Source organism: Bufo bufo, chromosome 4, assembly GCF_905171765.1.
Source record: "Bufo bufo chromosome 4, aBufBuf1.1, whole genome shotgun sequence".
Lineage (NCBI taxonomy): Eukaryota > Metazoa > Chordata > Amphibia > Anura > Bufonidae > Bufo > Bufo bufo.
Genome location: NC_053392.1, coordinates 141,986,848 through 142,008,768, shown reverse-complemented (window position 1 = coordinate 142,008,768; position 21,921 = coordinate 141,986,848). Strand labels below are relative to the sequence as shown.

At 42.6% G+C, this 21,921-nt stretch overlaps 1 protein-coding gene across 1 annotated transcript in view; it reads left to right on the top strand.

Annotated features, from left to right (window-relative positions):
- The first annotated feature begins 353 nt into the window (after positions 1 to 353).
- The window catches only part of FAM124B (family with sequence similarity 124 member B), a 76,666-nt gene continuing 55,098 nt past the window's right edge, over positions 354 to 21,921 (top strand). The window contains exon 1 of the mRNA XM_040428012.1: positions 354 to 440. The gene's annotated coding sequence lies outside the window, so the exon portion shown is untranslated. The remainder of the gene's footprint in view (positions 441 to 21,921) is intronic.

Below are 21,921 nucleotides of genomic sequence, written 5' to 3'. Positions count from 1 at the left end.
GACATGCAGCCTTGCGCACTGCTGTCAGGGAAAACTTAAATTTTTTACTCTGCAGAGGTGTCCACAAAATGCTCATGCCAGGCAGAGAACACACAATTGCTGTCAGATAACAGCTTCTGTGTTTCTTTTCATCCAACATCACTGCCGGTAAGTCAATGTCAGGTCTTTTTAGGTAGCCATAAGGTCAAGACAAAGACAACTCTAGGGAGTCCAGCCTCCTGTGCCAGTGTCATGCCCTTGCAGACATGAGATAGGACTGTAGTAGTGTTGCCAAGGAGTATGACGTTACTGCCAGGGAGAAAGGGATGCTACCTCTTGCTCCGTCACATTTCCTGTATCACATTATACAGTAGCCAACTTTCGGCATGTAAGAGGAGAAGAAAAGCTCTTCAGACAACACAGCCTTTGGACTAAGAAATACATGAGCGGAAAATGAATAGGTACTGCTTTACATTCCTGAAAGGGGTGGTTAATATGCGAACCATTGTACGGAAAGAGTCATCAATGGTGATGTATAACTTGGTCCATATATCTACATATTTTAGAGCCCATGAACATTTATAAACGTAGATACCACATGTCCTGTTCTTCCTAAACTGTAAATTTAAAGATGAGTATAAAGTAGTTGGGAGATTATTTTTGTCCATACATTTTTGTCAGCATGCAGGTGTAACAGGCTGAATATACTCTGAATATACTGTATCTTTATACTTGTGTGATTATGCAAGATATCACGATAATTTAGGGTTAAGTTAATGTTGTAGGTTGGGTCCAATGGCAAAGTCAGCTCTGCCACATCTATATACTGTAGTATTACACTCATTAACAAAAAAATAACACATCAAGAAGGCGTTGTTGGAATGGAATAAAACTTTCTATGTGTGAATGTAATGATGATATATGTAAGTGATAACGATACTAGAGAGAACAGATACGATTATTTGGGGAAAACTGAAAAATTGAGACCCTAGGACCCTGTTGGGCCGCCTCTACTCTGGCTACAAGGTGACATACAGTTGAGCATGGAGGCATAAACAGGTTCTGTATGGTGCCCTGCAGAACATTTGCCCACAGATGTTGCAGCTAGGCCTGTAGATCTCAATTGGTGATAGGGCAGGCCAAGGTTTAAAAGTAATATAAGGAAGTATTACTTTACTGAGAGAGCAGTGGATGCATGGAATAGCCTTCCTGCAGAAGTGGTAGCTGCAAATACAGTGAAGGGGTTTAAGCATGCATGGGATAGGCATAAGGCTATCCTTCATATAAGATAGGGCCAGGGGCTATCCATAGTATTCAGGTATATTGGGCAGACTAGATGGGCCAAATGGTTCTTATCTGCCGACACATTCTATGTTTCTATGTTAAGGTAGTTTTGCCACCTGGAGGAGACATTCCTGGGAACACTTTGCTGTCCATGGGTGAGCATTATCCTGCTGAAAAATGCCATTTGGAAGCCCTGCCATGAGAGGCAACACATGTGGCTGCAGGATGTCCTGCACATATCACTGAGCTGTTAGTGTTCCTCGTATTGCTACTAGGGCTGACCAACTGGTATGTGATGGCTCCCTTGATCATCACCCCAGCAGTTGGGGCAGTGTGTTGCTCCAAAGTAAAGGCAGGATTAAAACAATCACCATGAAGCCTCCGTACTTAAACCTGGCCATTATGGGATCAGAAACAGAACCTGGATTCATTGCATCCCATCCATAGTGGTACAGGTTTCTCAAAACCACTGCAGATGAAGGCGACGGTGGCTAGCCATCAATGGCAGGACACATAATGGGTGCCATGACACCAAATTTCCTTCTGCTAAATGCTTGGAAATCGTCCGGACAGAGACATGGGTTTGTAATGAAGGTGTCACCTGTGTCTGCATGGTGCACAAAAAACTGAGAGAGTTGCTTGTGCTTGTCAGCATATCAAATGATACACTCTACTGGTGGCCAGTCTAGGCCATTTGGAGCCTGTACGCTGTGTGTATATGCTCTCAAGTAACCACTTTTTCTAACACCTCCTAACAGCGAGGTGAGAAAGGCCTAGATGGTGGGCAATTCATTGAAACGACCATCCTGCTTCTCTAATGCCTCATTCACAGGTCAGTGTTTTGGTCAGTGATGAGCCAAAACCAGGTGCGGCTCTAAACACAGAACAGTGCTGGTTTTGGCTCACAATCACTGATGGAAATCACTGACCAAAACACTGATGTGTGAATGAGGCTTAAGTCCTATGATATGCCTCCCAAGCTCGTTAGCGATCATCTGCCACAAAATCTGGCAGTCTAATGTTGGAATCTTCAATTAATAAGTTGCACAGTACGCAGTTTTCATACCCCTTTTTAACACTTAAAAATTGTAGCCTGAAACAGTTACAGGGAGCTTGATAAAAAAGTATGTTTGGTCTGAGCATCTGCAGACTTCTCGATTAAATTATGCCAGAAACCTGTTGTAATTGTATATGTTAACTCAATTACTGTAATTTCACCTCATGTACATTTTGTCCATACGAAGCTATGCCCCATACAGAGCTTTCACTTCTTACCTTGCAGGCCTCTACCTAGGCTGAGTTGGTGTGACTGGTAAAATCACATTGGAATCGGGAGAATGATTTTCCATCAGATGCATGAAAAGTGTATCTCAGGGGTGGAGAGGTGGTGTGTGTCCCTCTTTCCATGATGCCATGCCCATAGAGAGATCTGTGTACATGTGTGGCCATCTTTCTGATGTGTGGTTAGGCTTAGGGGGTCAGGTGAGATGAGGGCACAAACCTTAAAGGGGTTGTCTTTTTTTTTTATTTTACATATAATCCCAGACACTCGACTTTCAGTCTCCATCTGTCAATTTCCTGCACAGATGACTGGCCTCAGATGTGACATGTCCCCAAGCAGCCCATGACCCAGCAGTCATACACTAGACCAATTATTATCTTAATATTACTAATATATGTTTATGTTTCGATTCTTTTTTTTGTTCCCTGGCTCCTGGGATGTCTTTACTGGACTTCCAGTCTCCATCTGTTAACTTGCATAGACACGTATAGAGCTGCAGCCAATGATTGGTCTCAGTGGTGACGTGTCCACAAGCAGCATTTTACCCAGCAGTCATACACCAGACCACTTATTACCTTAGTATTATTAGTATTCATGGATTGTTCTATTATTTAGCATTCTTCAGAATTTATTCAAATTCCAGTCTCTAAGAATTTCTGTTTGCAATTATGAAGATTTGTGAAGATATTTAAAAGGATTCTCTGGGAATTAAGAAAATGAAAATACTTAAATATTACTTAATTATAAATATATTCCCAAATACCTTACATTAGTTATAATGTCTCGTTTTGTCTGAGGAGCAATCATTAGGAGAAACAAAATGTCCGCTGTCCTATTAGTGCACACAGAAGCTGTCCTAATCACACAGCAGGACAAGTTACTTCACAACACTGAGCTATAGAGCTGCTTCATCCTCTTTTCTACTTATCAGGGGTTATGATCCTAAATATACAGATGATAAAATCTTTAGCTGAATCTCTGTAGGAATTGAGTTCATGAGCAGATGTGGCTAATGAGCAGCAGCACTTGTATGCAGTCTCCATTACCACAGTCTGTCCTCTCCGTTCTCTCTGTACTTCATATCTCCTTATGAACTCCATTCCCACAGAAATTCAGCTAAATATCATATTTAACTGTATTCAGGGTCATAATCCCTGACAAGCAGTGCAGAGCAGAGAGGAGGATGAGGTAGCTCTTTACCTCAGTGTTGTGAAGTAACTTGTCCTGCTGTGTGATTAGGACAGGTTTAATGTGAACTAATAGGACAGCGGCCATTTTGTTTCTTCTAATCATTTCTCCCCAGACAAAACAAGCCATTATAACTAATTAAAGGTATTTGGAAATATATTTATAATAAAGTAATATTTAAGTATTTTCATTTTCTTAATTCCTGGAGAACCCCTTTAATCTCTACCATAATGCTACATTTGAATCAGATCACATTACTTGTCAGACCTCTCTTGTAATTTATGACCCTATTACACGGCGAGTGAATATCGTACAGATTCGTGCATGCGAGCGATAATGAACGAGAATCATGGGATGTAATAAGTATGAACGATTCAAAGATGAGTGACAAGTCGCTTGTTTCTCGTCCATCGTGATCTTTCACGATGCTAAATAATTATCTCTCCTCGTTAATAGATCTGTTCATATAATATAGAGTTGTCTACTTGCTAACGATCTCATACATACTTTTTGACCAATCATCTGTCTCCCATCTTTACATGTAATAAGAAGGAACGATTTCAAAGCGAACGAGTAATGACCGCAAGTACGAACGATTATCTATGTGTATAATAAGCTAAATTTTCGTCGTTAACAAGATGCTACATCTTTGATGTTTTATTTTGATCTTATGACATCTGCTGGTTTAATAATACCATGTCACGGGTAATGGGGGGGGGGGGGGATAACACCAAATGACACACAGAAGGAATAGACTGGAGTCGAGGCCTCAAAGCTAAGGGAGAGGGATGGTGACATGCTAGGAATCCCTAGACCTCTCCCTGATTCCTGCCAGTATGAGTAGACCCTGAAGGTGGAAATACAAACCGGATTCCAAAAAAGTTGGGACACTAAACAAATTGTGAATAAAAACTGAATGCAATGATGTGGAGATGGCAAATGTCAATATTTTATTTGTAATAGAACGTAGATGACAGATCAAACGTTTAATCCAAGTAAATGTATCATTTTAAAGGAAAAATACGTTGAATCAAAATTTCACGGTGTCAACAAATCCCCAAAAAGTTGGGACAAGTAGCAATAAGAGGCTGGAAAAAGTAAATTTGAGCATAACGAAGAGCTGGAAGACCAATTAACACTAATTAGGTCAATTGGCAACATGATTGGGTATAAAAAGAGCTTCTCAGAGTGGCAGTGTCTCTCAGAAGCTAAGATGGGTAGAGGATCACCAATTCCCTCAATGTTGCGCAGAAAGATAGTGGAGCAATATCAGAAAGGTGTTACCCAGCGAAAAATTGCAAAGACTTTGCATCTATCATCATCAACTGTGCATAACATCATCCGAAGATTCAGAGAATCTGGAACAATCTCTGTGCGTAAGGGTCAAGGCCGTAAAACCATACTGGATGCCCGTGATCTCCGGGCCCTTAAACGACACTGCACCTCAAACAGGAATGCTACTGTAAAGGAAATCACAGAATGGGCTCAGGAATACTTCCAGAAACCATTGTCAGTGAACACAATCCACCGTGCCATCCGCCGTTGCCAGCTGAAACTCTACAGTGCAAAGAAGAAACCATTTCTAAGCAAGATCCACAAGCTCAGGCATTTTCACTGGGCCAGGGATCATTTAAAATGGAGTGTGGCAAAATGGAAGACTGTTCTGTGGTCAGACGAGTCACGATTCGAAGTTCTTTTTGGAAATCTGGGACGCCATGTCATCCGGACCAAAGAGGACAAGGACAACCCAAGTTGTTATCAACGCTCAGTTCAGAAGCCTGCATCTCTGATGGTATGGGGTTGCATGAGTGCGTGTGGCATGGGCAGCTTGCATGTCTGGAAAGGCACCATCAATGCAGAAAAATATATTCAGGTTCTAGAACAACATATGCTCCCATCCAGACGTCATCTCTTTCAGGTAAGACCCTGCATTTTTCAACAAGATAATGCCAGACCACATTCTGCATCAATCACAACATCATGGCTGCGTAGGAGAAGGATCCGGGTACTGAAATGGCCAGTCTGCAGTCCAGATCTTTCACCTATAGAGAACATTTGGTGCATCATAAAGAGGAAGGTTCAACAAAGAAGGCCCAAGACGATTGAACAGTTAGAGGCCTGTATTAGACAAGAATGGGAGAGCATTCCTATTTCTAAACTTGAGAAACTGGTCTCCTCGGTCCCCAGACGTCTGTTGAGTGTTGTAAGAAGAAGGGGAGATGCCACACAGTGGTGAAAATGGCCTTGTCCCAACTTTTTGGGGATTTGTTGACACAATGAAATTCTGATTCAACATATTTTTCCCTTAAAATGGTACATTTTCTCAGTTTAAACTTTTGTTCCGTGATTTATGTTCTATTCTGAATAAAATATTAGAAGTTGGCACCTCCACATCATTGCATTCAGTTTTTATTCACGATTTGTATAGTGTCCCAACTTTTTTGGAATCCGGTTTGTACTCATACACCAGAACCTAGACCCTGAAGACCCTGTAAGGCCCTAGGAATGGTGGCAGGGAATGAGACTACTGGTTCCTTCCCAGATGAAGGAACCAGCGTCTCCCTGAGGCCTAGACAACAACACACACAAGCAAACAACAAAATGCAAGACAAAATGCACTTAGCTTAAAGCAGAATGGAGAAGCAAAAGATCCAAAGGAACAACACACCAGCTTAACCAACTCCAGCAGGAAATATCAACCGCATGGTAAGCATTGAGGGTCAGAACTAAATAGGGCCTCTGTAATGACTACAAGCTGCACCTGACAAGAGGTGCTGTCATTACCAAACACAACACTGAAAGGAGAAAACAGAGAGACTGTCAGATACCCTCACGTGCCGCCAGTTTCTCCGATTTTCTCTCCTCTGTCATGGGAGGGACTGTGACATACCTTTACCAAAGAGAGAAAATGGGACAGCCTTTTGTTTTACTGATGTTATCTCAAAATGGGATACAGACACATATCTCCCAACCCTCCTCCCATCTCTCCGTTTTCCAAGCTTAGGCCTTAGTTCACTGGGCTCCGGAAGCTGCGGTGCAGGCCGGTGCTCTGCTATTTCCATAATTATAATAAATAGAGCTAACGGCATAGCCTGAACAAGTTATTTTGTTTCCGTAACTACCATACTATGTAATTAATAGTGTTGATCGTGAATATTCTAATCGCGAATTTTTATTGCGAAGATGTAGAATATAGTTATATATATATTATAGCTATATATTCGTAATCACAAATATTCTAGATTTTTTTTCATCAGTAGTCTCCCTTCTTGCTTGTGGGCCAATGAGAAGGCTGCAATATCTTTGTCAGAGCTTAGCAACATCCCGAGCAACCAATAGGAAAGTTGCCTACCCATTTACTATATAAGAAACTCCCCAGCAGCCATTTTCTGCAGTTTTTTTGCAGTTCTGAGAGAGACATTGCTGTGCTCTGTGCTTTCATCTGGATCCTATTCCTCATCCAATTACATTAGACAGTTAGTTAGCTCATATATATAATACAGATAGTTAGTGGGAGATAGTCAGTGAAGGTTAGATAGTGATATAGTGTAGATGATAGGTTCCAGTGCAGGGTGTTAGGTAGTGTGATAGGAATTACTGTTTCTCTGCTGTCCATACATCCATACTACAGACATAGTGCTGTGATGTCACAACAATACTTAGTGCACCAATCAGTAATATCTACTCAGACCTGATAAAATGTGAAGCTGCATGTATTGCCCAAAAAATATGCGCATCATTAGTGCCGATTTGCGCAATCGCAAAAAAAAATAATGACTGGAGATGATTCACAAAATATTGTGAAAACGAATATTGCCTATGCCGCTCATCATTAGTCATTAATTACACATACAGTGCCTTGCAAAAGTATTCACCCCCTTAACCTTTTTCGTAGTTTGTTGCCTCACAACCTGGAATTAACATGGATTGTTTGAGGATTTGCATCATTTAATTTACAGAACATGCCCACAACTTTGAAGATTTTTATTTTTATTGTGAAGCAAACAACAAATAGGACAAAATAACATAAAAAGTCAATGTGCATAACTATTCACCCCCCTAAAGTCAATACTTTGTAGAGCCACCTTTTGCAGCAATCACAGCTCCAAGTCACTTTGGATAAGTCTCTATGAGCTTTCCACATCTTACCACTGGGATTTTTGCAAAACTGCTCCAGCTCCTTCCAATTGGATGGTTTGCGCTTGTGAACAGCAATCTTTAAGTCTGACCACAGATTTTCTATTGGATTGAGATCTGGGTTTTGACTAGGCCATTCTAACACATTTACATGTTTCCCCTTAAACCAGTCAAGTGTTGCTTTAGCAGTGTGTTTGGGGTCATTGTCCTGCTGGAAGGTGAACCTCTGTCCTAGCCTCAGATCACACACAGAGTGGTACAGGTTTTGCTCAAGAATATCCCTGTATTTAGCACCATCCATCTTTGCCTCCACTCTGACCAGTTTCCCAGTCCCGGCTGCTGAAAAACATCCCCACAGCATGATGCTGCCACCACCATGTTTCACTGTGGGGATGGTGTTCTTTGGGTGATGTGATGTGTTGGGTTTGCGTCAGACATAGCGTTTTCTTTGATGACTGAAAAGTTCAATTTTAGTCTCATCAGACCAGAGCACCTTCCTCCAAACATTTTGGGAGTCTTCCACATGCCTTTTTGCAAACTCACAACGTGCCTTTTTGTTTTTAGCTGAAAGTAATGGCTTTCTTCATGCCACTCTGCCATAAAGCCCAACTCTATGGAGCGTACGGCTAATAGTTGTCCTATGTACAGATACTCCAGTCTCTGCTGTGAAACTCTGCAGCTCCTCCAGGGTTACCTTAGGTCTCTGTGCTGCCTCTCTGATTAATGCCCTCCTTGCCTGGTCCGTGGGTATTGGTGGGCGGCCGTCTCTTGGCAGGTTTTCTGTTGTGCCATGTTCTTTCCATTTGGTTATGATAGATTTGATGGTGCTCCTGGGGATCATCAAAGATTTGGATATTTTTTTATAACCTAACCCTGACTTATACTTCTCAACAACATTGCCCCTTACTTGTTTGGAGAGTTCCTTGGTCTTCATGACAGTGTTTGGTTAGTGATGCTTCTTGCTTAGGTGTTGCAGCCTCTGGGGCCTTTAAAAAAAAAGGTATGTATATGTAATGACAGATCATGTGACACATATATTGCACACAGGTGGACATCATTTCATTAATTATGTGAGTTCTGAAGGTAATTGGTTGCACCAGAGCTTTTTATGGGCTTCCTAACAAAGGGGGTGAATACATACAATTTTCTGTTTTCTTTCTAAACAATAGTTTTATTTATATATTTTTCTCATTTCACTTCACCGACTATTGTGTTGTGATCCACCACATAAAATTCAGATTAACAAAACATTGAATTTAAGGCTGTAATGTAACAAAATACGAAAAAAGTAAAGGGGGGTGAATACTTTTTGCAAGGCGCTGTATCCCCCAGAGAAGAATGGCTTATCAGAACTGGAATAGCCGGTCTTTGATAAATTAGCCCCTTTGTCTTAGGGCTCCTATACATGGGAATGGAATCTGTATGACCTACATGCACTTTTATAGAGACTCTATGGGGTGCCGTTTTTATGGAAAAGCCTCTATACATCCAAAGTCTGTCAGAATGTTAACTTTTCTCTTGTCAGGTTCAGATGGAAACTTTGTATTTTTCTATATGCAATCAGAGGCATATAGCCACATATATCTCTATGCCAGACCTAATGGCTGTGTATGATAGTTGCACGCTTCAGCAGGTTGTTCTGGCAGAGGCACAGCCTGCCGGACTTTATCGTATCAGGCATAGCTGGATGCTGTCTTTCCCTGCCAGAGCCCACTGCCAGACTATAATGGGAAATGGCGGAGATCCTGGCTTTTACCTGGCAGAATCCTGGAAACAGGCCGGATCCCTGCTAAGTCCCATTATAGTCAAAGGGGCCTGGTGGCCCTCCAACCCCTTCCCGCTACACTGAATATGATGAACTCTGGCAGGCTGTTTCTTTGGCAGAACATCCTGCTGGAGGATTCTAACGCTAGTCTGCAACTAGCCTTAGCCTTTATGTCCTTTAGGAATTCAAAGAGAAAAGTCATGCACTATGCATACTTATGTATAGTGCCAGAGCAAGGGACATTTTCACAGAGTTCAATTTCTTTGTGCACTTGGTACCCAGAGCAGTTGTTCCCTGCATGAACAGTGTACTCAATGACAATCTACTTTGATCAGATTCTTTATTGTATATGTTTCTTTATAATAATATTTCCAATGAAACAAAAAGACCCTGAATCCTCATTCACTAGTACCTAATAAAAGGCAAAATTTTTTGGGGGAAAAACAAAAACAAAATATACAACCCACCATTACAAGCCAGATAGCTGCAATATAATGTCAGGAAAAGACCTAGCCAAGGGAATACATTTGGTCGAGACCCTATGCTTATAGTTGAGGCTAAGTGGCCCATGTAAGTTTTGCAAGGGATATTTTCAATATTGGAAAAGTATTAGTGATGATGACCATGACACTTCCCTGTTATAATAGAAAATATAGAAAAACTACACACATATTTCTTATAGCTTGACCCAAAAAATCTGTGCTGCCCAAATGCTATATGGTCAGACTAAAAGACAAACAAAGTTTTACCGCTCAACAGACTAAATTAGCAGAACAACAGACTTAGGACTCGTTCACACGAACATTTTTTGCGTTCCGTATACGGGCCGTTTATTGCGTTCCGTATACGGTCCGTATACGGAACCATTCTTTTCAATGGGTCCGCAAAAAACACGGAATGTACTCCGTGAGCATTCCGTTTCCGTATGTCCGCAATTCCGTTCCGCTAGATTTTGAGTCTTGTCCTATTCTTGTCCGCAAATCACGGTCCGTGGCTCCATTCAAGACAATGGGTCCGCAAAAAAAACGGAATGCATACGGAACGCCTCCATATGTCACCCGTTTTTGCGGATCCGTGATTTTATACTAATATGCCCAACCCTCTTTTGCCATGTGCTGTGTGTTTGGATACATGAATTTCATGAGCTGTCAGAGTTTGGAGAGGATGGATGTTGAACGGCTCATTACAGTCATCCAACAACACCCTGAGTTATGGGACACCCGGAGTGATGTTTATCACGATAAGGTAGCCAAGGAGCGGGCCTGGGATGAAGTGGCCCAGACCATCTTGCCGTTACAATGGGAGCAGGCAAACACCAAAAAACGGACACAATTAGGTAAGAGCTTACCTGGCCAATATGTTCTTCTGTAAATTATGTTAACTTGTGTATCATACGAACTCGCTAAGTTGCCCCTAGATAACTTTCAATTATAAAGGTTATTATTGTTATGCTGAACTTGAACTACTCTAGTTTTAAAACGAATTGTTTGCTATGGGCAAGTAGTCCACTTCTGTAGTGAACCCGTACATATGTTTGAGTTTTAATGTAGTTTTGCACCTAGTGCATTATCGGAACTATATATGAATATTCGCCTACACCTGTGGATATAGATTAGCCATTTGTGTCACTGCTCCTACAATGTGCGTGTCCCTTTTATTTAAGATACTTCTGCCATCACCAGCCCCCATGTAACTCATCATATAATCCAGCGTAGTAGAGCATTGTATGACACGCACATTGTGTAGGCTTGGATGTAATTTGCAATTGCTGATTTTTTCTAATATTAAAATGCTGTGATTTTGCCTTTGAGTGTGTACATGCACTTGGTCCTGTAAAATTGCATTATTGGAATTCTCTTATATAAAATATACTATATTTAGTAATGTGTGTATGCTTATATATGTTTATTTTTTGGTTCACAGTCCGTAAAGTAAAAAGAAGAACATATTTTATTTTCTGTGTGTATAATGGTAGTACATATTTTTTGTTTGACAAGGATGGGTTAAAGTATTAAAGGTAACTAGTCCCCTAAACGTTCAATGTATTGGTAATCCTCCAACTTTTTACATGCTGGGCAGAGATGCTCAACCAGCGGCCCTCCAGCTGGAGTCAAACTACAGCTCCCACAATGCCATGCTGTAGGCTGATGGCTTTAGACTGTGACGGAATTATGGGAGTAGTAGTTTAGCAAACCCCGGAGGGCCGCAGGTTGAGCATGGCTGCTTGATATAGTTGTGTAATTTCCTTTTTTTTTGTATTTTAATTTTTTGAACAAGTGAAATGGCTTCACTACTAGGCAGATATATAATGTATGATTAAATACATGTGTGTAGTTTTAAAAATCTTTGTAGTTTGAAAGACCGTAGACAGCCTTGAAGATGCTGCAGACCCGGCACAATCATCTTCGGAAGACGAAGCTGCTGCGGGTCAAAGTACTCAGGAGCAAGATGACCAACCATTACCAGGAGATGAGTCAGCCATAGAGGCTGGTGGACACACAATAAGTAGCCCAGAAGCCCAAACCACACAGCCACGTCGGAGAAGGGGGGCAAGGATAACTCCTGTCTCTGGCACAGATCCTAGAGCAAGACTAGATGGTGAAATCTTGCAATATCTGTGCCAGAGGCGGAGTGAAAGCGTTGAGGAGAGGCTTTTGCGTGGCCTAGCTCCCTTTATCCAACAGTGGACACCCCTAAAATTGAGGATGTTTGCGAGTGCCATGTCCACTGTAGCAGCAATAATGGATTCTCCCCTGGATCAGCGAGATTTACATGGCTTCCTGGACACCATGAAGCAACGGCTACTGGACCTGGAAATGGATCAGCAACCAGGCACAAGCTCCTCGTCTCGCAGTGAGCCCCAGCCAGGGCCTAGTTATGCCCCCCCACATCCATACCCAGCAAATACTTATGGCCCCCGACATCACCATCCTGCAACTTCTTATGGGCAACCACATTCCCAGCCGGGCCATAGTTATGCCCACCCTCATCCCCAGCCCAGCCCGAGTTATGGCCACCCTCATCCGCAGCCAGGGCCTAGTTCACAGCCCCTGTATTCACAGGACCGAGACCAAATGTGGCCACAGACATATTTACCCAGCCAACCTGAATAACACCCCCATGGCCCAGTTGGTGGCCAACCCGGCCCAGTTGGTGGGGAACCAGGCACAGTTGGTGGCCAACCCACCCCAGTTGGTGGGCAACCAGGCACAGTTGGTTGAAACGTCGGACGAGAGAACATGTCCTTGGGATACAGTCCGCGGTTAGTGAGGAGGATGACACCTGTCTTAAAACCATCCCTCGCCATTTCAAGATTCACCATGCCTGCGATAGCTCTCTCCTAAAGGTAAGAGGTATAGATAGGATCTTTGTAGGTAGTAGGGGTGGGAATTGGAAGCGTCTATTGGCTCAACGGGAGGCGAAATGGATTTTTCAGCTGAATACAGTTACCCCCTATGGTTTGAATGAGGGTTTGAGTTTTGCCCCCTTTCTGCCATAAATTTTCTTTCATATGCTCTATAGGTCAGATTTGTTTTTTGCGATACCTATTCTTTATTAGTACTTAGTATTTTGTTCCTTGATACATCCTCTTCTGAGTGTGTTTTATACATGAGTGGTTTTGGGTCCGGCCCGGATTCCTAGCCACTCATGGTTTATTTTAGGCTGGGCTTTGTGAGGATTCCCTCCTCACTAGTCCTATTTGACATGTCTACTTTTAACTGTGAATTATGTCTTTTTCTTCTGTCAGCTTTAGGTGTGGCCGCTTTACATAAACCTCTTTTTTACTTTTCCTTGTCCGATTCTTCTACACGGAGGCCTTCACATGTTGGAGCTACGGACTGACTGACCACTGTGCACTAATGTATTTTTATCACCATTTTCTGTATATGTAGTCGTTTTTATTAGACAGTATATATTTTTGATTACTTGATATGTCACTTGTACACCATTTATATATTTACTTGTATTTTTTCTCCATATCAACCTTCACTATGTTATCATTGATCAATATTGATCTATATATATATTTTTTGTAATTTATTGTGCATTTATATGCGCTGCACTCTTTCACTCTGTATACATTTATTTTAACTATGTATATTCGTTTAACGCACTCACTCAATTTGTTGTCCTATATGATATGCTTTGTCTCACACATTGACAGTCCTATATGTTTCCGGGTTCAGACAGTTGCGTTCCACCTGGTCATATGATTAGTATTTTGCAGCATGCCGGGGAAACGCAATTCCGATGTATCGGTCTATGTACTTTCATCTGGCCCGGCATATCGGCTATGTGCTGGCTATGTTTCTTATGCTGGTACCCGTTTGTTCCCTGTATTATGTGCGCTCTTGTGCGCATCACTTCACTGTGGCATCCCGATATGCCGATGGAACGCATTTCCGGCTTGCGTTCCACGTCGGTGGAACGCACTTCCGGTTCTGCCGGATCATTGCACCGGCTCGCTACATTGAAGTGCTGCTTCACCCCTGGACGCACATCTATCAGGGTCCATATGTCTAGTCCTCTATGTGGTTCTTGTCTCCCTGTTATGTTTTTATCATTTATTATTGTTTTCTATATACTGATAGTGATGTGTCCCATTATTAGGACCGCCCCTCTTTGTAACCGTAAGTGACGCGATGCGTTCCAGGCTGGAACGCATTCGCTTCCTTTCTATGTGTGGACACACATGTCCTTTCCCAGCTGTTCACTATACAGACTAATTATCTAGCTATAAAGTCACTCTGCTAGCCTCCTTCATACACACTCTCCCCCCTGAAGAAGCTTACGCGAAACGTGCATTGGGGCTCTGTTGGTTCACCACTCAGGTATTTACTTTATGGCTCTTCTATGGCTATTTCAATGTGATATACTTATGCACTTTGTCATTTTCTGCACTATGCACTTTATATCTTGGCATGTATTGTACCTCACCCTGATCTAGTTCTGGTAGCCTTGGCTAGGGTTTATATATTTGATATTTGGCTTTGTGCCATACGTACATATTTTAGGATATTTTTATCATTCCTCTAGCCTTGACACGTTCTGTTATCCAGTGGTGCTCGATTATTCTGAGTGCTCCCCACTTACCATTGTATTGTGTTTTTATGTGTATTTTAATACATTTTGTCTCGTGTTGAGACTATAATAAAGTTTACATTCATCATTATTTGTGCTAGCCTTGTTCTCTTTTTTGGTGTTACATCGTACGTGCAGGCTCAGCACTTGTACTCACATTTCTTGTGAGTCATCCTTTATTGGTGATATCAGGCACAGTTGGTGGGCAACCCGCCACAGTTGGTGGGCAACCCGCCCCAGTTGGTGGCCCTTTCACCAGGGATTTATTTGACAGTTAATTTTTGAAATGTATTTGCAATATTTTATGACTGCTGACATGTAAGCTAAATTTTATTTTTATTATTCAAAAGATGAATAATCTGTTACTTTAAACATGTTTAACATGTCCTGGAGTCATATTTTTTTTTTTTAAAGCACTACACATATGTTTCAATACAAGATTTATTCAAAAACACACATAGCTTAAAAAACTGTTTGCCAAATTTGATACACAACTTTAATTTAAAAGTTCGCACAAGTTTAGAAAGGCAAATGTATAAATTATATCTGATTATGACAGGTATGGTATGGTACCTTGGACAGTGCCTTCACAGCCATTTTTTCGTGGATGGGCAACCTGCAGCAACACATCTACCTAAAAACGAATACTCTATAAACAAGCAGTGCTGGGGAACTAGAGCTGTATGGTGTCAGGTCATGATGGCCTTTGTACTTTGTACACAGCTAGAGGGGTGGCATTTACACATGCCTTGAATCTGGGAGAAATTGATTTTGATATATTTAGCGAGATTGATTAAGAAGACCCATCTAAATACATGTGTCATGGGGTAATACAAACATTAAAGAGGTATTAGAGGATTAAAGTAGGGAAAAATATGTCTGTGGCTAATAAAAATATATATACACGGAAACATTTTCCAGTGCTCTTGCAAAGGGGAAAAAAAAACATATTTAGTCCTATAATCAATCCCAGCCCACAAGCCCACGTCAAGTGTCCTCTTTGTCTTGCGAGTCCCTACACTATCTATCACAAATCAAATGAAACCTGTCTAAAAAAAATTTTTTTAAAACACACAGAGACCACATGTTATTACAGTCTGCCCTGAACTGCGTCCATCTGCCATGGTAATGCACCCTCAGGGCTAGCGAAGTACTCAGCATAGAGGTCTCGAACAGCAAGTCCTGCAGTTCCAGGCCGGCCATGACGAGTGAGGTCCAATCCTCCAGATGATGAAGAATATGTACCTGTTTCCTCCAAACTATCATCTGAGGGAGCATCATGAATCCTGATAAAGTTATGTAGGTTCACACATGCTTGAATAACTAACGTGGCATTTTCCGGGCCCATCTGTAAGGATGACTGGAATACTCTCCACTTGTTAGAAAGTATTCCAAACGCACACTCAACATACCGACGGGCTCTTGTCAGCCGATAGTTGAATATACGTCGTTTGTCATCCAGGTTGCGTCTGGGGAAGGGTCGCATGACATGTGGGGCCAAAGCAAACCCTTCATCAGCCACAATTATAAACGGTGCCGGTGGTCCTGCAGAACCGGGCAGACTTCTGGCCTCTGGGAGGGCAAGTTGGTTGGCACAAAGTCTCTCACTCCATCTAGAAGAACTGAAAATGCGGGCATCTGCAGTGCTCCCATAGGCCCCAATATCCACAATTATAAACTTATATGTAGTGTCTGCCAAAGCCAACAGCACTACAGAAAAGTATTGCTTACGTATGTGTTTGCCATCCATTGCCCCTAAGCAGTTAGGAAACGGCGCATCAAGATGAAAGCCCTCAGCAATTCTGATCCAATCCTCAGCCGTGGGCTCTGGCATCACTGTGTCCCGGAGTCGCTGCCAAATCACTTGACATGTTTGACGAACAATTCCAGAAATCGTGGAGACGCCCAGCAGGAACTCAAAATGCAGTGATGCAAATGAATTACCGGTTGCCAGAAATCTAAAACAAAAAGAAAGATAAATAATTATTTAAAATAGACTTGGACTGATACTTTTGATCAAGCTTTTACATATAAACAATCACATATATCGAAGATATAAAGCTGAGTGTATGTGTGTATGTATGTACAGAGCAGACAGCATCACACTGGATAGGATTAGATACATGGCTCTGCAGACAGTGGGGCGGGTGCTGTACAGGTCACTGTTATGGGGGATACTGTCAATATGTTTGCACAACACATAAATTCAATAGCTGAAATATACCCGTGCAAAGCCGGTCCCTTCTGATAGTATATATATATATATATTTAACATTTATACCGAAAATACACCACGTACATATCAAAATTTAACACAATTTTTAATAATTTGAGTCACACATGCTACTTTATGAATCATTCGATGGGACCGTTTGCACAATAGAAAACATTCCCAGTAATTTGATAGATTAATTGCATGTGTAACTCAAATGAATAAACATTTATACACGTTATTAAAGGGCCAGGGTCCCTTTTGAGCTTTTACATAGACATGTATATATAGTACATTAACAAGAACTGTTATTATTTTATGTAAAACACATTAACAAACAAGACTACATTCAACTTACCTCAACGTTACAATGAGCCGTTCCTCGGGTGAAATGCAGTGCCTCATATTTGCGTCCTGGCGTGTAAGGTCAGGACGCAGAGCTGCTAACAAAATGTCAAAGCTGCTCACAGACATACGACAATACCGATGAAATTGATCATGATGTTGCCGCAGATCCATGTACAGCGTGTGGAAGTGGCCCTTCCTGCGCCGCTGCGAGACAATTGGATGAATCCAATGCCTCCTCCTCGGTTCCTCCACTAGCATAGTAGGCTGCTGTGGTTGGTGCCGAGTGTGCAGCCAGCACAAGAGAATCTCTTCCTCTGAGTCGTCAGCCATATTACAACCAATAGCAAGAGTGAGAAACCAATGCAAAACACCAGCTTCAAAGCTGCAAAAAGCTGCTAAAATGGAGTGCGGGAGTATCACATGACCAGTATATATAGGGGGTGTGAAAAATGGGTTGAGTCTAAAGTTTAACTCATTCATGGTTCAGTTTCTTGTCCGCAAAAAATACAAATACAACTGAAACCATACTGAAGCAATACGGACGTATTTTGCGGAAAGACGGAAACGGAACGGAAACTGAACCACAAGGGACTGCAAAAACGGATCTGTGAAAAATGGACCGCAAAACCATATGTTCGTGTGAACGAGCCCTTATATAGAGGAATCGCCTCCAACATGTGACCAAAGGTGAAAACATGTGTGGTTTTGGCAAGTTGGCCTACAACACACACATTTTCACCTTTCCTGTTATTACCTGCTATCAATTAAAGGGGTTGTATCATCTCACTACACGGTAACATTCAGTGCAAGCAGTTGGGTAAAATGCAGTCTATGAACATATATATTTCAATTTTATATTAAAATATAAAATTAAAGAAATAGAATTTCCCAAAATTTTCTGAAAATGTTCCCCTTAAAGGGACTGTCTCATCTCGTAGTTACTAAGGCAAGATGAGACACAGTCCCAACCACCAGCTCGCTGTCTCAGTAGCTCACATTGCGGTGCATGAAAGCTATGGAAACAGCATAGCACAGCGAGCTATACTGTTTCCCTAACTGAGAAGCACCATAGCTCGCTGTGCTATGCTGTTTCCATAGCTTTCATGCACCGCAATGGGAGCTGCTAAAACAGCGTCCGCTGGAGTGCTCTGCTGTTTTCTGGCTGGTGTTTGGGACTGTGTCTCATCTCGCCGTAGTAACTGTGAGATGAGACAGTCCCTTTAAGGGGAACATTTTCAGAAAATTTTGGGAAATTCTATTTCTTTAATTTTATATTTTAATATAAAATTGAAATATATATGTTCATAGACTGCATTTTACCCAACTGCTTGCACTGAATGTTACCGTGTATTCATTGTGACATTATGAAGAAAGAAACCCTATAAATCTGCAGATAATTGGACAGATAATGCCACAGCAACCAACAGTTTTCTTTATTGCATTAGGAATGCTTGGAATTCAGCCTCCTAGTGCGCTATGAATTAAACAGAAACTAATGGAGTCTTCAGTTCTTGCAATACATTGTTAAACCAATTTTATTTCCATATTTCATTACTGTCACAACACAGACTAATGGATAATCCACAATTATCATGTATGTGCTTGGCTCAAGTCTTCAGGCACAAAGCAATATTAAAGAGTCACTGTAATTTCACACAATTTAGTTTAATAGAGAATGGTATAAATAGCAAATTTCATTTAAAAAATATGCCTGCATCAACCTGAAAAAAACCTGTGAAGTCATGGCCGCTAGAGATCTCACTTCCACCTAATTTGCTGTCCACTGCCTGTTGTCAGGCAAGATCCGTCCTTAGTAGCAGGGCCGTATTTAACGCGGGGCAAAAGGGGCAGCTGCCCTAGGCCCAGTTGCTCCTGGGGGGCCCAAGGCAGCTACATGAGGCTGGGGGGGCTGATACATGAGGCTGGGGGGGCTGATACATGAGGCTGGGGGGCTGATACATAAGGCTGGAGGGCTGATACATGAGTCTGGAGGGCTGATACGTGAGGCTGGAGTGCTGATATATAGCATTGGGGAGCCGATATATGCATTGGGGGGCTGAGATGATGTCTGATTGAGGGTCTTATTAACATTGGGGGTCTGATTGGGGCTGTCAGCTGAGGTCTGATTAACTTTGGGGGGCTGACCTGAAGTGTAATTGAAAATATTTTTTTCTTATTGTCCTCCTCTAAAACCTAGGTGCGTCTTATGGGCCGGTGCATCTTATAGGGCAAAAAATACGGTACTTGCTTGCTCCTCCTCCCGACCTCCCCTGCCCTTTGCGTACACTGCGTGGCGTCACGCGGAGGCACTGCAACGTTAGGGTGAGCCGAGCTCCGGTCTCCTTCCTGAACTGCAGAGCAGTGCTCACTTTCAGCCCTGAGCCCACTGCCCGGAGCACTGATCCTGAGCCTGCTGGAGTCTTCAGAACTGTAAGTATTTACAGTAATTCACTGTGAGCTATATTATATATATATATATATATATATATATATATATATATATTACTTGTTTGTTTTGTGTGTGTGTGTGTGTGTGTGTGTTGTGGTGGAGGGCGTAATTGCATGCTAGGGTGTGGGAAGGCGGGATCCAGGGGGCCCAAGTCAATTCTTGCCCAGGGTCCAATCAATATTAAAGATGGCCCTGCTTAGTAGCAGAAAGAAGACTGCTCATAGGAAGTTGGGGGGTGTCAGAGCTAGCTGAAATCCTGAACCTGATAAAAAAAACTTCTACACTGTTTTTGAAATCACAGGAGCATCTTGCCTTTCTGGAAGTGTGATCTCTCCCTCCTTATCTGTTCTGTGAGCTCCTGAGCCAATCACAAACATAGGTGAGAGTAAGGGAAAGAACATCACAGCAGTACAGTACTGGCAGATTCCACGGAAGGGAGATGCCCCTGCTTCTGGGAGAAAAGCATTTAGCTGTGCAGCTGATGAAGGGAATAATTAGGCTGAAAAATACTTTAAGGGGTTATCCAAGACTATTAAATGTCCCCCATATGCCCGGGCCCCTCACAATGAATATACTTACCAGGCTCCCCACTCTCTGTGCTGCACCTCGGCCCCACACCGCCGCTGCTGCTTCTCCACGTGCGCGGATGAAAACATCCAGTGTCGGGGGAGCAGCCAACAGCAGGCGGGGACGGAGATGAGCCTCCCTAGCGTCACCTGCAATGCTAGGGCGGCTCGTCCCTGTCCCCGCCTGCCATTGGCTGCTCCCCCTCGACACTGGATGATTTAATCCGCTCACGGAGACAAGTGTAACACCCCAGAGTTGTGTTACTAAACTCTTTTACCCCGCTACAATCTGTTAAAAGTATTTGCCTTGTCATCTTGTGTAATTTCATATTATACCCTCACAAATGTGCATTGAAAGCCTTCTTACATGTATATTGCTGTGATTTCTATGTTCACAAGCAGGTGGCAGCAATGCGTTAGCAGGGACTAGAGCCAGTTTAGTGTTTCTGAGCTGGAATAGTACATTCCAGTTCAGCTCCCCCCTTCTGTGAGCAAAGTGGCCTGCGCCTACATCCTGCCTCACAGGGAGAGAAGGAAGTTAAAGTTTGTGTGTAACCCACTTCTGCTAGGGGTAGGGTGTGTGTGAAGGAGCTCCCAGATATAGGGATCCAAAGCCAGAATCTTGTCTCGGCTAAGACAATTGATCATCATCCCCAGCCTGAGCATTGCAGCCTCAGATGGAAGAAAGCAAGCAGACGACTCCAGTTCCATGAGGAAGCATACCCTGAGACCATAGCTGTGAGTACAGACCAGAAACCCCAGGAGAATCCACATTCCTCCTCAGCTAGTCAGTCCCCAGACAGCAGAAGATAGTCAGTGTAGAAGACAAATTCCTGCCACATTTTAGAGCTATAAGCAGACGTCCTTTCCTGCAAATCTACAGGCACATGAGAGAGCAGAAGCATAAATTCCTGCCAACCATTGCCAATACCTGCTGGGACCTAAGACTCAAGCTGTATCTTGCTTGGATGAAAGCTACTCTCAGTAAAGACAAGTTTGAACTTTACCCAAGGTCTGGATCTCAATTTCTGCTGCAAAATTCCTCTATTACTCCTACTAGCACCACACTCAATTTATTGCAAGTGAGCCAGGATCCAGGAGTCCAGCCGTACCCAGGTAGGAGACACTGTTGACACAATTACCACTACCACACAGACACATTACACCACTCTGGCATTCCTAACCTGGGGCGTGAGTTACAACATCCTTAAAGGGCCCTGCGACAGTACCCTGCGCACGCTGCAATTGGCGTCACGAACAAAACTATAGACTATTAAACCCATATCCTGACCCACTGCATAATTTGGCGTCCGTGTAACCGTACCACGGCCCTGCTCATTGCAGAAGCAGCAGCGGCGGTGCGGGGACCAGTAGCGACGCAGGGAGCTAGGTAAGTATATTCTGTGTCAGGGGCCCGGCATATGGGGGGGCATTTAATAGTCTTGGATAACCCCTTTAAGGAAGCCTAAAAAAGCCTGTTCCTTCACGGTTATGATTGTACAAAGAAGCACAGCCATTATGCAAACTTTTTTTTGCAAAACTCCAGTACACTTTCAGGCTTCATGCAGAAAATGTATATATAGAGCAGAGAATCAGAACACATCCTGTTCTATTAACCTTTTAGTGATA